Raw genomic sequence first — 20603 nt, 5'->3', positions numbered from 1 at the left:
CTATAGGATACCATTTTTTCACGAATTATTGCATTTATCCAAGTGATCCACAAATGATGAAAATCTCTCTTTTGCCTGCCCTTATCTCGATGAGCCGATGCATATGGTTACAATTATCTACGTTCTCAATGTGCCTATGATGTAACACCGGGCAAGCCATTAGTTAGTGTATATCATCGTATGAGAATACAGTATAGTGTCAATCAACCTGATACATATCGGATGGTATCGTATCGTATCGAAGATACTTTACACCATACTTTTAAGTACCTATATTTTTTATTTGTTTTTGTCTCTTCCACCCTTTAGATCAAGCCTTATACATTTAAACTCAAAAGTATTTGAGGGGCTGCAGTCTGTTGATATCAAAACTAACTGGATCATTGGATCATTTCAATATACCATGAGAGCTGGTTGTTTATTTCTTTTCCAAGGCTTTGTGTGCAGATTGAAGCATTGTACAATGTAGTGGGCTTTTGGAGGTTTTGTCTCCATATTCCTACTTATCAAAGATGCTAAGCACAAGTTACTCAAAGCCTACTATTTTCTTTCCCTTGATAGGAAAGAGATGTATACTGTTAAGTGTTTCCAGTTAGAGCTGGTGATCTCATTTCTTTTAAAATAAAATAAATAATTATATTTAAGATTCTCAAACTCAAAAATTATGATCCTGTGGAAAAAAACTTATGTAACATGATTTTTTGAATGACTGGATTTAGAGAGCAAGCATTATAACAACTTCACTTAAATCTGTATTGTTGCTATGGAGGTCTCATTACAATTTGAAAGGTATACACAAATTAATAAGTAAACATGTACATTCAATAATTATTTTGCATATATGCAACAGTTTAGATGCTTTTGTTGGGGTTGGTACCTTATGTTCTTAAACTCCAACTCAAGGGTCAAAACTAATGCAACCCTAGCTTCCAAAACCCTGCTTTTGGATCGCTATGGGCCCACTAAAGTGATTAAATTGTCAAATAGAGGAATGAGTGGCAATTTTGTAATTTTCTGATAACTTCAGGATTAGTTCAGGTAAAACAAATGAAGCTGGGGATAATACGATATTGTGGTTAAACAAGGAAAGTGGGGCTTTGATGGAAACTAATACAATGTAGAACAAAATGACTACTTGTATTAAGAAGGTTGCTAAAGATATCCTAGGTGAATTAAAAGGAAACTGTTACTAGTGCAGGTCATGAAGAGATGGGTTTCTGGCTTTTGGTTATGCTTTCTCGTCCACAGTGGTTACGCAGAGGTGGTGACTAGATGATGTTCAGCCGTTCAGGGAAGTAAAGGGCAAAAATGTCAAAAAAGCAGAGAAAACACTGATTTATGTATTTTTGCAATAGCCATCTATGTCTTGGGTAAATTAGCTTAAATAAAAGTTTAGTGGTTAATTTTGTAAAATGACACTCATTTCTGAGCAATCTTGTAATGCTCCCTTATTAATTTCTCTTAATCTGATTGGTTCCTTATCCCTAGGGTTCTGGATTTTCTTAAGGCTTTCTAAACCCTAATACTCTTGGTGGTTAGAATCCAATTACTCCCTCTATATGGAACTTGACACTTACCTACTAATCTCGTTTCTAAGCCTCATCCATACCTTATGGGTTTATAATTTTGGCCCATTACAAGATTACCCCATGTAGCCCAAGGCTTATAGATCCTTTCCATGGCCCAAATAAGATCTTCCTAGGACCATTTGGGCAGTCTGGACTGCATCATGTAGGTCATCAGATTTTTTCTCTCTCCACCTAGATCCATGTCCTTCTCAGCCTTCTATATTTCATGATTAATTTAGAAAGGTAAACTGGGAAGTTGTGGTAAATTTATTTTGGTTTCATAGCTTGTGTCTCTTTGCAAGGGTATGTAGCTCATGCCAATTTTTATTATTGTGAAATTATCCTATGATACATGTTGCAGTTAGCATTTTCTGTGTTATTTTTTCACAAAGAAAAAGAAGTTTCCTAAGAGTTCATTTACTTTTCTTAATCTTTTGATTCTCAGAAAATTCTTTAGAGTTTGAAGTATGATGAGTAGAATAGCAAGACATTTGAGAATCTGATATGAGTTTTGGTATTATATATATATATATTTATATATATATAATGTTGTGTTTCTATGTGATGCAAGTTTTTTTTCGTTATAGAGGTTGTAATTTTCCTCTTCTTCCATAGGAGAAAGATTTAGATCTGGTAAAGTGTGAGTCCGACGAGTTGGGTTCGAGGTCGAGGTGGAAGGGCAGTCTTCTTCTGAAGAAGAATCATCAAACTCACAAGCTGCAACGCGGATGGCTGGAAAAAGAGGTTTTTTTTATCCAGCTGCAGAGAGTATAAAATTGAGAATCATAACCACACCCCCCTTGTCACAACAAAGGAAAGAAGGGAAAGAACAATAAGTAGAATATGAAAGCCTGTGTGAATGAAAAGAATTTCTTATTCACTTCAGTGACGCATTCGCTTTTTTGAAGCGATGTAAAATTATCACCCCCCTTTCTCAATATCTATATCTCATTTAAGATTTTATTGATTTCATGGTTTGTTTTTATTATCTTTCATATTCGAAACTTTTATCAGCTTTTTGATTGTTGAAAATGTCATTATAACATGGATTTCAGTCACAAAGCCTTATTTTGAAGGAGCCAAAACAAGAGATATAGGCCAGTTTTCTTCAGAAAGGTTGGTTGATAAAGTAGTTACTAAATAGTTCATTCTGTTCTTGTTCGGAAAAAAATGGCATTAACATTTCAGTTCCCATTTTCCTTTGTGATGATATTTTTTTTCTTGAATTTCTTTGTTTATTAATTAAAACAAAAAGATACATTGAGACTGAAAATTTGCTTGCATACATGGAAGGGAACCTCAACCATTTGAGCAATAGGGTCATAGGTGTTCAAATGTTTATCCTTCTCCTTACTCTTATGTGAGGGAAGAAGGGGGTGGGGGGTTTAAGCAGCATAAGGAGAGTCTCTATGAGGCTTGGGCCATCAATTCCGAGGGGAATAGTTGGCCTGTCTTGTGCCTATGTATATGAATCTTCTTTGGCTCTGGGCAATGGATGTTGTATTATCCCTAGTTTTTTGTTTTTTTGTTTTTTGCAAGTGTCATCCGTAGGTCTTGAATCTTGATAGCCTCTACTACAGGCAGTGATTGCCTAGCTTTTATTTCTCCCAGTTTGGTACACCATCATTTGAGCCCTTAAGTGCTTCTTCTTGTTTCTTTATGCTTGATCACTTAAGGGGTGGAGCTCCGCATCATCATGGATCACTACCTGAGACCAACATTCTGTATGCAGCTCTAAAGGCAGCCAGAATCCGATCCTGAGCCTCCCCTCCCCCTCCCCCTCTCAAGAATGCATAATAAATATTGCCGTCATTAGAGACAGCCAGAATCCAATCCTGTGCTTGCTTTTGCAACTTCATCCACCGTGGCATTGCTTGGTAGCCTAGTGATTTCATCAGTGAGACTATTTTTCATTTTTTTGTCTATATGATATACTAAAAATTTATTGAAAAAACTAAAGATAAACCAAATCAATAATATTGTTTGTGACATCTTTACTGTATTAGTCCGAAACTCTATTCATTTACTCCCACTATGAATGCAACATCGACTCTTTTAATTGGATTCGGCTTCTCTCCAATTAGTTAGGCACCCAGTTAGTGATCCAAGGGCTAAGAGGACTTGGATACGTATCTCAATACATGGGAATGTATCTCAATACATGAATATGTATCCCCAGGTCCTCCCAACCCTTGGGTCATTAATTGAGTGTCCAATTGATTAGAGAGGATTTTTTTGTCACATCTCGTTCACACAGAACCAGACCAGTGACCAGACTAACACCTATTAACCGAAAACCTAGGAGGATCATCTGATGAAGTAGCCACTACATAGCATACACACAACTAAAGAAAACAAATTCTGTATTTCAGTGGAAGTCTAACATTTATATACCTGTAAATACCCCAATACTCTTGATACCCAAATTGTATTACATAATACATTTACATGTGGGTCCGTAGGCTTGATATATACACAAATATTATAATTTAGACAACCAGAGCACATAAGGGGTAACACCACAAAATAATCAAAAGAATCCCGAGTGGGTATCTATGTTGCTGTCCCGCAACACAATTCTCGCACGGGCACTCGGCCCAAGATCTTCGGGACCTACCAGTCCTCAACTGGAAACTCTATCGTGGGTCCCGGCTCTAGCTCTTCGGTCGAATAATTTGTAAGATCATCTAAAAATGGTGTGCACGTGGGATGAGCTTACTAGCCCAGTAAGTGAAAAGAAAGACTAAGCAATCACTCGCAATACAAATGAACCTATATGCATGCAAGCACATTTTTATTATCCTAAACCACCTAAGCAACAATTCTAAGTTATTGGTTATGTGCTACTCACAACTACAGTGCGTGTACGCCTTGGGTACGAGTTACAAACTCCATTCCGTGATACTCCCATAGTATTGTTGGAGAAGACTAACCGTGGGTACTGGAAAGTAAATTGCTGTTCCTCAGCGACATTAAAGTAAAATGGGCATTGCCCTACATTAAAGTAAAAGCAGTACGATTGGCCCTCTAATTATATCACCAAAATTTTTGACCGTTTTATTGATCGACTGGGTGCACTTCTAACAACCATCGTTGGTACACAACCTCGAGCTTCCCCCCAGTGACATACCCAACACTTGAACCCCTGCTGGGAAGGGTCGTAGCACATGGATATGTTATTCCTAATCACATGCTTCCATATGAGATAGTACGACTGCATAGTACCACCGCGTCCCATTCCACGGGCCACCAATGCATTCTTTTTCAAGTCGACTACGACATCTAGTCTAGCAATACATCACACTCAATAATTTAAAATCATCCATCTCATATCTCAAAGTAAGGATAAGCATTTATCAATTTAAATTCACAACAGGGGCTAGTGTACAACAAATGGCATTCGTGAATGACTAGTCTACACACGACAATACAGTGATGACATGGCTAGTATACAACAATAATGGGATGATGCAAAAACACTCTAAAAATAAACTCAACGTCCTCTTCTCACTTATCTAGATATGTACAATGTTTCACCCTTGGTACGAGGAAGATCCGACATGCGATGACGTGAGTCTCTAGTAAAACCTATCATAAGAAGGTTGAGTTTAGTATATCTCACTTTAGATTTACAACCATCGGAATACGATGATCCCAATGCGTTTAGAACCACCATAGGAGGCTACCCGATAAATTTTGCCCAATCGAAACTTGATAGGTCTGATTGGTAGGTCAACCGGTGAGCCAAATACCCATCGGTCCTTGCCCACCGCTCGACCCAGGGGCTTTGCCTAGACCAATAGACCAAAGCTGCGGGTCAGGTGCCCACCGGTCCATGCTCGCCTCTAGACCCAGGGGCTCTGCTTGGATCGACGGACCAGGAGCAATGGGCCAGGTGCCCACCGGTCCTTGCTCACTGGTCAAACCAAAAGCCCAACCAAGACAGGCGAGCTCTGGGTTGGTGGGTCCGACCACTTCCAGGGCACCCACCACTCAGAACCAGGATTTTTCTATTCACTTCTATTCTTCATCCCACCTTGGGGAAACCATAAGGGGCCGATTCAACTGTATTTTTCATATATCGAAAGTTCTATATTGTGATTCTAACATAGATCTAGGATTGATTCAAAGTCTCAAGCATGTATCTTGCTTCTTTTCTCAAGAACAACTTCAAAAACCCCAAATCTCTTCTCTAGCTCAAGAAATCACCGAATGCCTTTCAAATCTTACAATTTTTTTCCCTAAAACCTTCAAAATAACATGTAGGTTCTTCATTAAACATTAGATTCATATTCTCAAGTGGGATTAACAAGATCTAAAGGATTCCTACCCGAATTATAGGATTTCACTTAGGGTTTCTTGAGGGTTTATGAAAAATAGCCTTTACTTACCTCAAATCATAGATCTCAAGGTGAGGATCACTTTTTTGGTGCCAGAATCGAAAGATCCAATCTTGATGTCGCACTATGAGCACCTCTTCCCCCTTTTCTTCCCTTCTTTTTCCTTCGTTTCTCTCTCTTCTTTACTTTTCTCACCCACCTTGTAAAGCAATAAATGTGAAAAAAAAGTAATAAATGCTATTTATACCTGGATTAAAATATCTAATGATCAGAGTGGTAGGTCACACTGGTGGATCCGACCCACTTGTAACCACCCACCAGTCGACCAAAACTTAGTCGAATAATTTAGGATTTCGACGGGGCTCAACCTCGACACGTATTTCACTCTCGGTAATTGACCAAACTACGTACTCGATATAAAATATGGCTCTGTACTTTTATTGTGTGTACATGGCCTGGTGATACGTGAAAGTGCATGGCTTGGGCACGCGGACTTCACTAGGCACCAATTCCAACTCATCTGGCTAACCCTAATTTAGAGTCAACCCTACCATCATGCTCCATAGGGTACCTGACTCAGCTCGCTCGGGCTCAGGTCATGCAAGATCAAACCGAACCAATTGGGTAATTAGACTGGGTTTAGAAAGTAGGGTATCACATTTATCCCCCCCCCCCTTTTTGAAAATTTCATTATTGAAATTGTAGTACCTAATTGTCCAAAAAGATAAGGATACTTAGTTTGGATGTCATCTTCTTTCTCCCAAGACGACTCCTCAATGGAATGATTAGTCCATCAAACACTCAAAAAAGCGATGGTGGGATTGCGAAGGGTCTTTATCTTTCGGTCTAGAAGTTCAGCAGGCTGTTCTTTGTATGTCATATTAGCTTCTAAATACTCTGGTTCCATGGATAGTACATGTGATGGATCATGGATATACCACTTCAACATAGAAATATGGATTGTGAATGTTGCTAAGGGAAGATGGAAGAGCCAACATATACGCTACAGAGCAAACTCGAGCCAAGATTTCAAATTGGCCAATATATCTCAGACTTAGCTTGCCCTTCCTGTGGAATCTATACAACCATATGGTAGGAGAGATTTTAAGGAACACCTTCTCCCCCTTTTGGAATTCAATGTCTTTCCTATGGTTGTTTGCATAGCTCTTCTGTTGTGATTGGTCTGCCTTAATCCTCCCCCAAATGAAGTCAACCTTGTCACACATCATCTGTATCATTTCTGGTCCTAACATCTGGCACTCACCTACTTCATCCCAATATAGGGGTGTTCTGCACTTCCTACCATATAGTGCCTCATATGGAGCCATCCTAGTTGTAGCTTGACAGCTATTGTTATAAGCAAACTCCATGAGAGGTATGTATTCTTCCCAACTACAACTCAGTTCAATTACACAAGCCCTGAGCATGTCTTCCAGTATCTATATGGTTCATTCTGATTACCCATCATTCTGTGGATGGAAAGCAGTACTCAGATTTACTTGTGTCCCCAAAGCTTGTTGGAGGTTTTTTCAAAATCTAGATGTAAACATTGGGTATCTATCTGACACAGTGCTCACTGGTACTCCATGTAGACGGATTATGTTATCCATATATAGTTGGGCTAACTTGTCCATGGAATAATTGGTTCTAATCCCTGTCAACTATTGCCCTTGCAGCTCCAGTATCTAAAGCTCCATATAAGATGGTACCAGCCGAATTGAAGGAGTTACAGATGCAGTTGCAAGAATTATTGGAGAAGGGGTTTATTCGCCCAAGTGTTCACCTTGGGGTGACCTAGTATTGTTTGTCAAGAAGAAGGATGGCAGCTTGTGTATGTGCATTGATTACCGGGAATTGAATAAGCTAACCATTAAGAATCGGTACCCATTGCCACACATTGATGATTTGTTTGACCAACTGCAGGGTGCAAGGGTATTTTCAAAGATAGACCTTAGATCAGGCTATTATCAGCTCAAGATAAAGAGCAGCGACATACCCAAGACAACATTTAGGACTCGGTATGGTCACTATGAGTTCCTAGTGTTATTTTTGGGTTAACCAATGCACCGGCAGCATTCATGGATTTAATGAATCGAGTATTTCACGATGTCCTCGATAAATGAGTAATTATTTTTATTAATGACTTCTTGATTTACTCTAAGACAGAAGAGGAGCACACTCAACACTTGAGGATGGTATTACAGAGGCTGTGAGAACAACAATTGTTCGCCAAATACAGTAAATGTGAGTTTTGGCTTGAGCAAGTTGGATTCTTGGGACATGTAGTGTCTAAGGCCGGAATCGAGGTGGATTCTGATAAGGTGAAGGCGGTAGTAGAATGGGAAAGCCCTAAGAATGTTACTGAAATTAGAAGTTTCTTGGGTTTGGCTGGGTACTACCGGCGCTTCATTGAGAATTTTGCTCGGATCTCAGCACCAATGACTAAGTTTACCAAAAAGGGTGTGAAATTTAAATGGGTAGAGGAGTGTGAGAAGAGTTTTCAGGAATTGAAGAAAAGATTGGTGTCGGCCCCAGTGTTGACCATTCCTGAAGGCACAAGTGGAATGACAGTCTACACTGATGCATCCAAAGTTGGTTTGGGTTGTGTTCTCATGCAACGCGGTAAAGTGATAGCGTATGCATCCCGACAACTAAAGGAATATGAGAAGAACTACCCCACTCATGACTTGGAACTAGCTGTAGTCATTTTTTCCTTAAAGATTTGACGACATTATTTGTATGGGGAGAAGTGCGAGATATACATTGACCACAAGAACCTTAAGTACTTTTTCACCCAAAGAGATTTGAACATGAGGCAGAGGAGATGGCTCGAACTCATGAAGGATTATGACTGTGACATTCAGTATCATCCTGGAAAGGCTAATGTGGTGGCAGATGCATTGAGTCGAAAGGCACAAACTATATCACTCTCATGCCTAGCTGTCAGCTCTCCACTTGTACAGGAAGCGACGCTAATGGATGAAACCCTCCTATATGAAGGAGCAGCCTTAGAGCTTGAATATCAACTAGAAAACCTTAAATGGTTGACTGTATCACTGGCGGCTCTACAGGTGCATCCGACTATTAGACAAGAGGTGCTAATGAAACAACCTTTGGATCTTGAATTGTAGCGGATCAGAGTTAAGATTCAAGATCAAACAATGAACGACCCTGATTTTGTTTTAGCCAGTGATGGAGCATTACTATTTCGAGGTAGGTTATGTGTGCCCGATGATTTGAATATACAAGACAAGATAGTGCGGGAAGCACACAGCTCTGAGTGCTCACTACACCCAGGAAGTACAAAGATGTATAAAGACCTAAAACAAAATTACTGGTGGCCAAGCATGAGAATCACCATAGCCCTGTATGTGGCGACTTGTCTTATATGCCATAAAGTAAAAGCTGAGAAGCATCGACCTTATGGTACTCTTCAATCACTCCCAGTACCAGACTAGAAATGGGATAGGATTGCAATGGACTCTGTCACCAGACTACCATACACACCTAAAGGGATGGATGCGATATGGGTGATAGTTGACCGGCTTACTAAGACTGCTCACTTCATTCCCATCAAGACCAAGTTCTCTATGGCTAAGTTAGCACAGCTTTATATGGATAACATAGTGCATTTGCATGGAGTGCCAGTGAGCATTGTGTCAGATAGGGACACAAGGATCACTTCCAGATTTTGGAAAAGCTTCCAGTATGCCTTGGGATCACAATTGAATTTGAGTACTGCTTTCCACCCACAGACTGATGGTCAGTCGGAGCGAACCATACAGATACTAGAAGACATGCTCAAGGCATGTGTAATGGAAATGTATGGTAGTTGGGAAGAATATATACCCCTTATGGAGTTTACCTATAACAATAATTACCAAGCTACAATTGGGATGGCTCCATATGAGGCGTTATATGGTAGGAAGTGCAGAACCCCTCTGTATTGGAATGAGGTAGGCGAACACCGAGTGCTAGGACCTGAAATAATACAGATGACTTGTGACAAGGTCGATGTTATTCGGGAAAGAATTAAAGCAGCTCAGTCTCGTTAAAAGAGCTATGCAGACAACCACAGGAAAGACATTGAATTTCAGCCAGGAGAAAAGGTGTTTCTCAAGATCTCTCCTACTAAAGGGTTGCAAAGATTTCATAGAAAGGGGAAGTTGAGCCAGAGATACATTGGCCCATTTGAAATCTTAGCTCGGGTTGGCTCAGTAGCCTACATGCTTGCTCTGCCACCTTCACTCGGGAATGTTTATAACGTATTTCATGTATCCATGCTGAAGCGATACGTTCATGATCCCTCTCATGTATTTCCAGTGAAACCAGAGTATCTAGAAGCTGATATGACCTATACAGAGCAGCCAGCTGAAATCTTGGACCGAAAGGTGAAAACCCTTCGCAACCGCTCCATTTCCTTTGTAAAGGTGCGATAGGCTAATCATTCACTTGAAGAAGCGTCTTGGGAGAAAGAGGATGAAATCCAAGCCAAGTACCCTCATCTTTTCGAACAACCAGGTACGCCAATTTCGAGGACGAAATTTTTAGAAAGGGGGGGTAAATGTGATACCCTACTTTTTAAACCCGGTCTAATTACACGATTGACCCGGTTTAACCATGCAGGACCCGAACCGGAGAGTGTTAAGGCGGGTTCCTTATGGACCATGATGACAAGGGTGACCTTGAACACCGGTTGGCCAGACAAGTCCGAGTCAATGCCAGAGGAGACGGGTGTACCCAAGCCGTGTACATGCACATATCATAAGGCCATGTACGGATAAAGCAGGTATGTAGGCGTATCCTAAAGCACATACGTATAATATACCTTATGCCGAGATTGAGATTCGTGTCGAGAGTCGAATTCCATTAAAATCCCACTTGTTGGTAAATTTTTGGCCCTCAGGTGGGCAGTCACAGGTGGACGCATCCACCCACCTGAGTGACCCACCTATGTGTCACTAATGATTTTAAGAAAGTATAAATAGCAGGATTTGTGTTTTTTTTTTTTCAATATCTCATTTATCACACTGAATAGTTGGTGAGAAGATTTAAGAGGAGAGAGAAAAGAAGAGAGGAAAGAGAACGAAGAAGAAAGGGAAGGAAGAGGAAGAAGGAATGGATTTAAGTGGCGCCAAGGCTTGATCTTCCCATTCCGACGTCGAAAAAGTGATCTCCAACACGAGATCTACGTTTAGAGGTGAGCAAAGGCTATGTTCTTAAACTTTCACCAAACCTAAATAAAACCCTTGATTTGGGTAGAGTTCCTTGAGGTCTTGTAGATTCCCCTTGAGATGATAAATCTAAGGTTTAATAGATGGTTTATGTGTTGATTTTGAAGGATTTAAAGAAGTGTTTCCACGGTTGGAGGAGCATTGGTGATTTGAAGTGATTTTGGGGTTTTTGAACAAGTTCTTGAGCAAAGAAGGTAAGATGGCTTCCATTCCTTACATCTAACCGAAATCTAGGTTAGAACCATCTTATGAGACTTTGAATGTGTGGAGAATGGGTTTGGAAAAGCCCCATTTGAATTTCCCAAAGGTTGGGGAAGGTTTCGGGAAAAATTACGTTTTTTTGCCAAGACCGGTGGGCCAAATGGCTCGCCTGAGGGCACCCACCTGAGAGGGCAGGCCCTCGGGGCCAACCAACTGGCCTAACCGATGGGCCGATCGGTGGGCCAACTTGCCCACCGGTCTTAGCAGGGCCAACCGGCGGGCCCTACTGGTGGGCTGACCGGTGGACCAACCTGCCCGTTGGTCCTAGTAGGGCCCTCGGGCCCTATCGGTGGGCCGACTGGCGGGCCAACCTACCCGCCGGTCATGACCGGTGGGTCAGGACCTATGGGTCGACCTATCCGCCAGTCATGACTGGTGGGTAATGACAGGTGGACTGTCTGACCCAACCAAGAGGCTCCCAACGTGATTTTTTCATCCGAATGGACCCAAAACGGACGTGTAACCTTCATAAAATCTTACGCTTCTCGCACCGAATCTCACCCGTACCACGCGTGAGTCTTTGTACACTACAGGTAAGTGGGGAGATGACGTTTTAACCTTGTTTCAAGGCTTGTTTGGCATTCAATTAATTGTATCTAGACTAACCATGTCATCATGCAAATGGTATGTAGCTTAGCCATCCTCATATTTTATGCCATTCGTGTTGTGTTTATTTTCTCAATGTCAAATGGTGATGTGCTTATGTGATGAATGTTGACATCATTGTACATAATGTATTAATAGACTAGATGCCGTAGTCGGCTTGGAAACGAGTGCAATGGTGGCCCGTGGAATGGGACGCGATGGCACTATGCAATCGTACTATGTCATATAAGAGCATACGGTATAGGATTATCATCTTCCCGTGCTACGACCCTTCCCAATAGGGGTTGAGGTGTTGGGTTACCATTTGGGGAGAAGCAGTGGTCGCGGTTGTCGGGTCACTGTGGCGGTTAGACATATACCCGGCTGGTCATTAGGACAGTCGGCAACTCTGGTGGTATACTCAAGAGGGCCAATCGTACTACTTTTAAATTGATGGAGTCAACACCTTTATTTTTTGTCATTTAATTTTATGTTGAGAGCCAGTGGTCGATATGTTTTACTTTTCCGAGTACTCACTGTGGGCCTTCTCCGACAGCCCTATGGGCGTATCACAGGATGGAGTTCGCGGCTCGTACCCGGAGTATACATGCACTGTGGTTGTAGTAGCACTAAACCAAAGACTTAGTAATGTTGTTAGGTGGATGTGATTAAAAATGAATTGCATAACATATAGTGCATATGGTTGTGATTGTTGTATGGACTGCTGTGTGGTCCTTCTTTTCACTTACTGAGCTAGTGAGCTCATCCCACGTGTGCACCTCTTTTAGATGATTTTGCAGGTCATCAACCTGAAGAGCATGGGTCGGGCCCCACAGTTGAATTCCCAAAAGAGGATTGGTGGGTCCCCGAAAAATTAGAGCATGGCACGAATTGTTCGTGCGAGGGATGTGCTGCGAGACCGCAGTTTTGATACCGAGCTGAGCTCACTCTTTGATTTTAATGATCCCTTTTGTGTACTTGATATGTAAATTTTATTCTTTTGTGTAAATATCATGCTTGCGGGCCCACATGTACTTAACTATGTATTAAAATTTGGGTATCAAGTATAATGGGGATATTTACAGGTAAATTAAGTCTTCCGCTGAACTGTTGAAGATTTTTTTAGTTGTGTGTATGCTGTGGTGGGATACTGTATCAGAGAATCCTGGAAGGTTTGGGGTTAACCGGAGTTAACCCAGTCACCGGTTCGGTTCTGTGTGAACGGGGTGTAACATATAGTCTTTGGGATTTACATCCATTTTTCTTCAATTTATTTAAACTTCTTGCTATGATTTTACTTATTGCTACCTATTCAACTGCAGTTGGGCATTAAGTAGGTCCTCACACTCATATGCTTCCTTCTCCATTTATTTAATAGGCATCCATGACTCCTTTATTCCTCATTATATATTCATTTATTTCCTTCAAAATTCATCACTTAATCTCACTGCATTTTGATATTGGCACATGCACTTTGGAGTTTTATCATTCATGTCACTTCTCCTAGGGCTCCATCCACCCCCCTTTTTACACTATTGCTTATCGCATTCATTTTACACATTTTGTTGATTTACACTTACATGTCTCCTTGGTATTTTCAGGATGTCTTCAAGAAGAAATAGAGAGGCAGCTTCTTCTTCCAAGAGGAGGAAGACTACCACATCTCGGGGAAGAAATTCAACCCCCGGTTCCTCTTTATCACGGGCCTGACCCACGAGGGAGGCTTCAGTTGACCAGGCAGATTTTGACGAGGGGTTATTCCATAGCCTTGAAGCAGCTATGGCTTGGTCGATCTTCTCCAAGAGGGCGGTCATGATGGAGAAGACCATGGTGGTAGAGGATTTCGGTGCTTTCCAGGTGCTGGACAAGTTCACTGCCCTGGGTTGGGAATTTATGTTCAACCCCGACCGTCCATGTTATAAGGACCTCATCCGGTATTTCTATTGCAATTTGGAGGTCTCATTTGAGGATGGGGAGTACTCTCTCACCAGTATGGTGAAGGGGGTAAATATCATCTTAACAGTGGACTTGTTGGCAGGAATTCTAGGCATAACCTCAGAGGATGCCCATTACTATAGTGCCTTGAGGAACAAGGCCGTGGGCATGGACTTGAGTTCTGAGAGGCAAGAAGATATCTATAAGACTATTTGTGGCAATAAGGTGTGTCCCATGTCAGAGACAACCTATAATATAGACACCTATGTGTTCGCCTGTTTGGCCAAGTTCAACCTGCTCCCTAGGGCGGGTTATAGGAACTAAGTGAGTTTTATGACTGCCTACCTTTCCTATTGCATCTATGTTGCCTTGGAAGAGGGTGCTTCCCATCTCTGCCTCCCCTACATCATACTGAAAACTATGGAATACCACACGACGTAACCCAATGATTTAGGATTTCACTATGGAAGATCACTCACCAAGGTCTTTGAGTACTTCGGAGTGGACCTGTTGGGCGAGGAAGGGAAGTATCCCGGGGATAGGTTCACCAGGGAGAACTTGAGAAGGATGGGGTTGCCAGTTCCGATGGGTGCACCTCAGGAGGCAGGAGAACAGGGGGTAGAGGATGTGGGAGAGGGTGATAGTGAGGAGGATGAAGACTACATCCCTCATCCTAATAAGGAGGACATACATGATGAGGAGATCCTTGAGGAGGAGCCTCTGGAGACCAGGGTTGCAGATCCGCATTTTAGAGCTCCACCACCTTCAAGTGGGGCTTTTGACTTTTAGAGATTGATAGATAGTGTGAATGCCCTAAAAGACGGGCAAGATCGGATCTTGGAGCACATGAAGGAGAGTGATGCCTGGGAATTGGTGATGCAACACAAATTGGGGAGGATAGAGGCTAGTTTCCAAACCTTAGTTGAGGACTTGGATAAGGTTTCCAAGGGCATTGCCGTTGATTTCTATCGGGTGAAGAGGGAGGTCATTTTGATGAACGACAGGCTTGACTTTTATGACCATCACTTCCACTGCACCTCATGGCCTAGAGGTGGGGAAACATTCATTACGAACGATGATGATTGATAGAGTGGCGGATTTCCCCCTATCCTGTCTTGTTTTGGGGCAATCTTCTATTTTTCTCTCGTTTCTGGCCTTATCTTTCGTTCCTTTTTCTCTCTTTGATTAGTGATTATAATACTATGGTGATTGTATATTTTGGTATATTTCTATGTTTCAAAACTTGATGGCGTGTTTATGTGGATGTTTGAAACTTTAAGATAAGTTTTATTTGTTTTGATTACTTTATTGTGGTTTGATGGTCACCCCTCTTTTGTAATTATGTTTATGTGTATGGTTTTTCAAGTGAATTCTTTGTAAATTTTTGGTAATTTAATATAGCGTCGTTATGCTGCCAAATTTTTTATTAAATTAAGAATTTTGATAGTTTATGGAATCGACCAATTGATCTTTTGTTAATCTATTCAAGTTCTACCTTCATGCATGTAATGAAATGCAAGGATTTAAACTTTTTCATCTTATTACAGGTTTTAGTTTTTTAAAGCTTTTATGTTCACCCAACTCCGGGTCCTATTATAAGATTATAAAGGGATCTATCATGTATACTGTGAGTGGGTAGAGCATCACGTTCTAATACCACCGTTGTCACACCCCGTTCACACAGAACCGGATCACTAATTTGGTTAACAGCTACTAACCCAAAACCTACCAAGATCATCTGACGCAATAGCCACTACACAGCATACACATAACTAAAGAAAACAAATTCTGTATTTCAGCAGCAATCTTACATGTATATATTTATAAATACCCCAATACTCTTGATACCTAAATTGTATTACATAGTACATTTACATGTAGGCCCATAAGCGTGATATATACACAAAAATTATAATTTAGACATCCAAAGCACAAAAGGGGTAACATCACAAAATAATCAAAAGAATCCCAAGTGAGTATCAATGTTGCTGTCTCACAACATAACTCTCACACGGGCACTCGGCCCCGTGCCTAAGATCTTCGGGGACCCACCAGTCCTCAGTTGAAAACTCTACCGTGGGTCCAGCTCTAGCTCTTCGGTCAGATAACCTACAAGATCATCTAAAACTGGTGTGCATGTGGGATGAACTCACTAACCCAGTAAGTGAAAAGAAAGACCAAGTAATCACTCGCAATACAAATGAAATTATATGCATGCAAGTGTATTTTTATTATCCTAAACCACCTAAGTAATATTTCTAAGTCATAGGTTATGTGCTACTCATAACCACAGTGCACATATGCCCCGGGTATGAATCGTGAATTCCATCATGCGATACATCTATAGGATTGTCAGAGAAGGCCAGCCATGGGTACCAAAAAGTAAATTATTGTTCCTCAGCAACATTAAAGTAAAATATACTTTGCTCAACATTAAAGTAAAATGAGCCTTTCCCTATGTTAAAGTAAAAGCAGTACGATTGACCCTCTGATTATATTACCAAAGTTATCGATCATCCTGTTGATCAACTGGGTGCACTTCTAACCACCATCATTGGTACACAATCTCGGGGTTCCCCCTAGTGATATACTCAACACTTGAACCCCTACTGGGAAGGGTTATAGCATAGGGATATGTCATTCCTAACCGTATGCTTCTATATGAGATAATACGACTGCATAGTACCACTATGTCCCATTTCATGGGCCACCAATGCATTTGTTTCCAAGCTGACTATGACATCTAGTCTAGCAATGCATCACACTTAATAATTTAAAATCATCCATCTCATATCTCAAAGCAAGGATAAGCATTTATCAATTTAAATTCACAACATAATGAATCATAAATGAATTTTATAATACACAAGAAAATGCATGCAAATAGCATTCATGAATGATTAGTCTACACACAGCAATATAGTGATGACATGGCTAGTCTACAACAATAATGAGATGATGCAAACACACTCAAAAAATAAAGTCAAACGTCATCTTCCCACTTACCTAGATATGTATAATATACCCTTGGTGCGAGAAAGATCCGACGTGCGATGACGTGAGTCTCTAGTAAAACCTATCATAAGAATGTTGAGTTTAGTATATCTCACTTTAGATTTACAACCAATGGAATATGATGATCCCAACACGTTTAGAACCACCATAGAAGGCTTCCCAACAAATTCGTGCCCAAGTACCCGTCGGTCCTTGCCCATTGCTCGACCCAGGGGCTCTGCCTAGATTGACGGACCAGGAGTGACAGGCCAGGTGCCCATAGGTCCTTGCTCGTTACCTGACCCAGGGGCTCTGCCTGGACTGACGGACTAGGAGCGGTGGGCCAGATGCCCACTAGTCTTTGCTCGCCGATCGAGCCAAAAGCCCAACCAAGACAGACAGGCTCCGGGTTGGTGGATCCAACCACTTCCAGGGCCCCACCACTCAGAACCAGGATTTTGTTATTTGCTTTCATTCTTTATCCCACCTTGGGGAAACCACAAGGGGTCAATTTGACCGCATTTTTCACATATCTAAAGTCCCATATTGTGATTCTAGCCCAGATCTAGGATCGATTCAAAGTCTCAAGTATGGATCTTACCTCTTTGCTCAAGAACAACTTCAAGAACCCTAAATCTCTTCTCTAGCTCAAGAAATCACCAAATGCCTTTCAAATCTTACGATTTATTCCCTTAAAACCTTCAAAATAACATGTAGGTCCTTCATTAAACCTTAGATTCATATTCTCAAGTGGGATTAACAAGATCTAGAGGTTTCCTACATCATAGGATTTCACTTAGGGTTTCTTGAGGGTTTATGAAAAATAGCCTCTACTCACCTTAAATCGTAGATCTCAAGGTGATGATCACTTTTTTGGCTCCAGAATCGAAAAATCCAACCTCGGCGTCACACTACGAGCACCTCTTCCCTTTTTCTTCCCTTCTTTTCCCTTATTTTCTCTCTCTTCTTTACTTTTCTCACCCACCTTGTAAAGCAATAAATTAGGGAAAAGAAAAGTAATAAATGTTATTTATATCTAAGTTAAAATATCTAATGACCAGAGTGGTAGGTCACACTGATGGGTCTGACCCACCTGTGACCACCCACTAGTCGGCCAAAACTTAGCCAAATAATTTGAGATTTCGACGGGGTTCAGCCCCGACACTTATTTCACTATTGGTAATTGTCAAAATGCGTACTCGACATAAATTATGGCTACACACCTTTATTATGTGTACATGGCCTGGTGATACGTTCAAGTGCAAGGTTTGGGCATGCGGACTTCACTAGGCACCAATTCCAACTCCCCAAGTTTAGAGTCACCCTTGCCATCATGTTCCATAGGGTCCTTGACTCAACTGGCTCAGGTTTAGGTCTTGCAAGACCAAACCGCACCAACCGGGTTTAGAAAGTAAAGTATCACATTTCTCTTGTCTAATTCCTCTAGCCTTTTCTTTTTGTTCACAACTTGTACAACCAAAGTTGGTGTACAACAAAGATAATTAATTGTTAGAGAATACAAATACAACCCAGACTCCTTCAATGGAAGAATGATCAAAGCTTCCTCTGAAATTACAATAAGGTTATCATTTAAAGGGAGGTTGAGATAAAAATCCAGTGGTGGTGGTATATAGGTTGACATATGGTGGCTTATAAGAATCAGGCCAGGAACAGAAGATTAAGTCCGTAACCCAGCGATTGATGTCATTTAAGATTTGATGAGGGATTAATTACGTACTTTATTATTATTATTATTATTATTATTATTATTATTTGTTGAAAATAGAGTGATTTCTAGACTGCCAGATGAAATAAGCAATGATCTAGCTTGGACAAATTAGGATCATTAATTAAATGTCCTACAAGGGAGAGGAGATCTAAATAAGTGATGAATTCTATTCTCAAGTCCAAAACTAAGCAATCCATAATCGTTTGTTGAATGGGCATGAGAGGAAGAGATTGATAAAGAGAAGCCACCTTAGGCTGTTATCTCCCATGTGAACAGTAAGAGATTCAGTTATGGTTCACATGGTCAGTTAGAGTCTATTATTCTATGGTCATCAGATGACATTTGTATAAATATGTATCCTATAATCTATTAGACATTAGAAATACTTTGTTTCTTTATGGTATCAGTAGTCTTTATGCTCTAACGAGCTTCTTTTCCTCCTTTCATTTCTTGTGTTCTTCACTAAAGCTTTCATGGCATCATCGTCGGACATTGATACACTCTCTGAAACTATTTTGTCTCACATCTACCAATTATATGCTGTGGAGAGTTCAATTTGTTCCTCTTTTGCGAGGATACAACCTTCTTGGCTATGTCGATGGTTATTCCCTAGACCATCACCGACAGATGCGAACAACATTATTTGGGATTGACAAAATTAACTCACACTGAGTTAGATTATCGCATCATTATCAGAAGCAGCGATCTCTCATGTTTTTAGTTCAACTATAGCTCATGTGGCTTGGATGACGCTTGCAAATGTCTTTGCACCATCATCGTGAACACGCATTCTTGATTAGGAAGATCGCCTTTCTTGTGTTCAAAAGAATATTAAATTTGTCACAAATTGTCTTTTATCAATTCGTTTAATTATAGATACTCTTGCTGCGATTGATCAACCGATTGCCGATGAAGATCTTGTTCTTGCGACTCTTCGCTGTCTCAGAGTTGATTATCGAGACTTTGCAACTTCCATTTGTCTTTGTCATAAGCCAATTTCCTTTGTTGAGCTTAGCGGATTACTCATAAGTCATGCGAGTTTTCTGCGATCCATTTCACCGGATGGTTCGTTGAACATATCAACTGCAAATGTTGCCTCTGCAAGTTCTATGAATCAATGGGGTAATTAGCGAGGTTACCAATCCACAAGCTCTAGGTCTCGATCTCGATTCCGTGGCCATGGTTTTTATAATTGAGGGGGTCAATCTCAATCCAATGATTATCGGTTCCAACAACAACAATTGCAAGGACATATGCCTCATCAATCATACAGATCTAATAATTCTACTCTCAGTTTTCTAGTTCGCCTCACCCTTATCAGGCTTCTAGAAAATCATTTCATGACAACAACGACTCCACAATGACTAAATATCCACCCTCACCTTCATTCATGAACCAGACGAGATGCTGCCAAATCTGCAACACCAATGGACACATTACTGCTACCAATCCACAACACTTCAATTATGCATTTCTTTGTACTACTAAGAGCCCGTTTGGTGTAGTTCCAAAAAAACATTTCTTCCATTTTTTCTTTCAATGAAACAAAAAAATGCAAAAAACTGTTTGGCAACCTTAAAATGTGTTTCAATTTTTTGCAACAAAAATTGGGAAAAAAACGATTTGAAGGTCAAAATACGGAACGACAATTTGTTGTTCCATCCATGTAGTTTCGTTCCAAACTTGTTAAAAAGGAAACAATTTCCAAATTTCGTTCCTGAAAAAATCCACAACAAGCCCTATCACCTTTCTTTTCTCCCCTTTCTCCCCTTTCACCTTCGCGCACACAAGAGAATGCTCGACCTAGGGCAATCGATAAATCAGGCAATCTTCTCATTCTTCTTCTTCTCTATTCTTCATCTTCATTCTTCTTCTTCTTCTTCTTTGCTCTTCTCTATTTCACACAAACCCTAAAATATTTTGGATTTTTTACAAAACAGAAGGCTTTTGTATCGTT

Source organism: Macadamia integrifolia, chromosome 10 (genome assembly GCF_013358625.1).
Source record: "Macadamia integrifolia cultivar HAES 741 chromosome 10, SCU_Mint_v3, whole genome shotgun sequence".
NCBI lineage: Eukaryota > Viridiplantae > Streptophyta > Magnoliopsida > Proteales > Proteaceae > Macadamia > Macadamia integrifolia.
The sequence above is the reverse complement of the archived record's forward strand: the minus strand, read 5'-3'. Positions refer to the sequence as shown.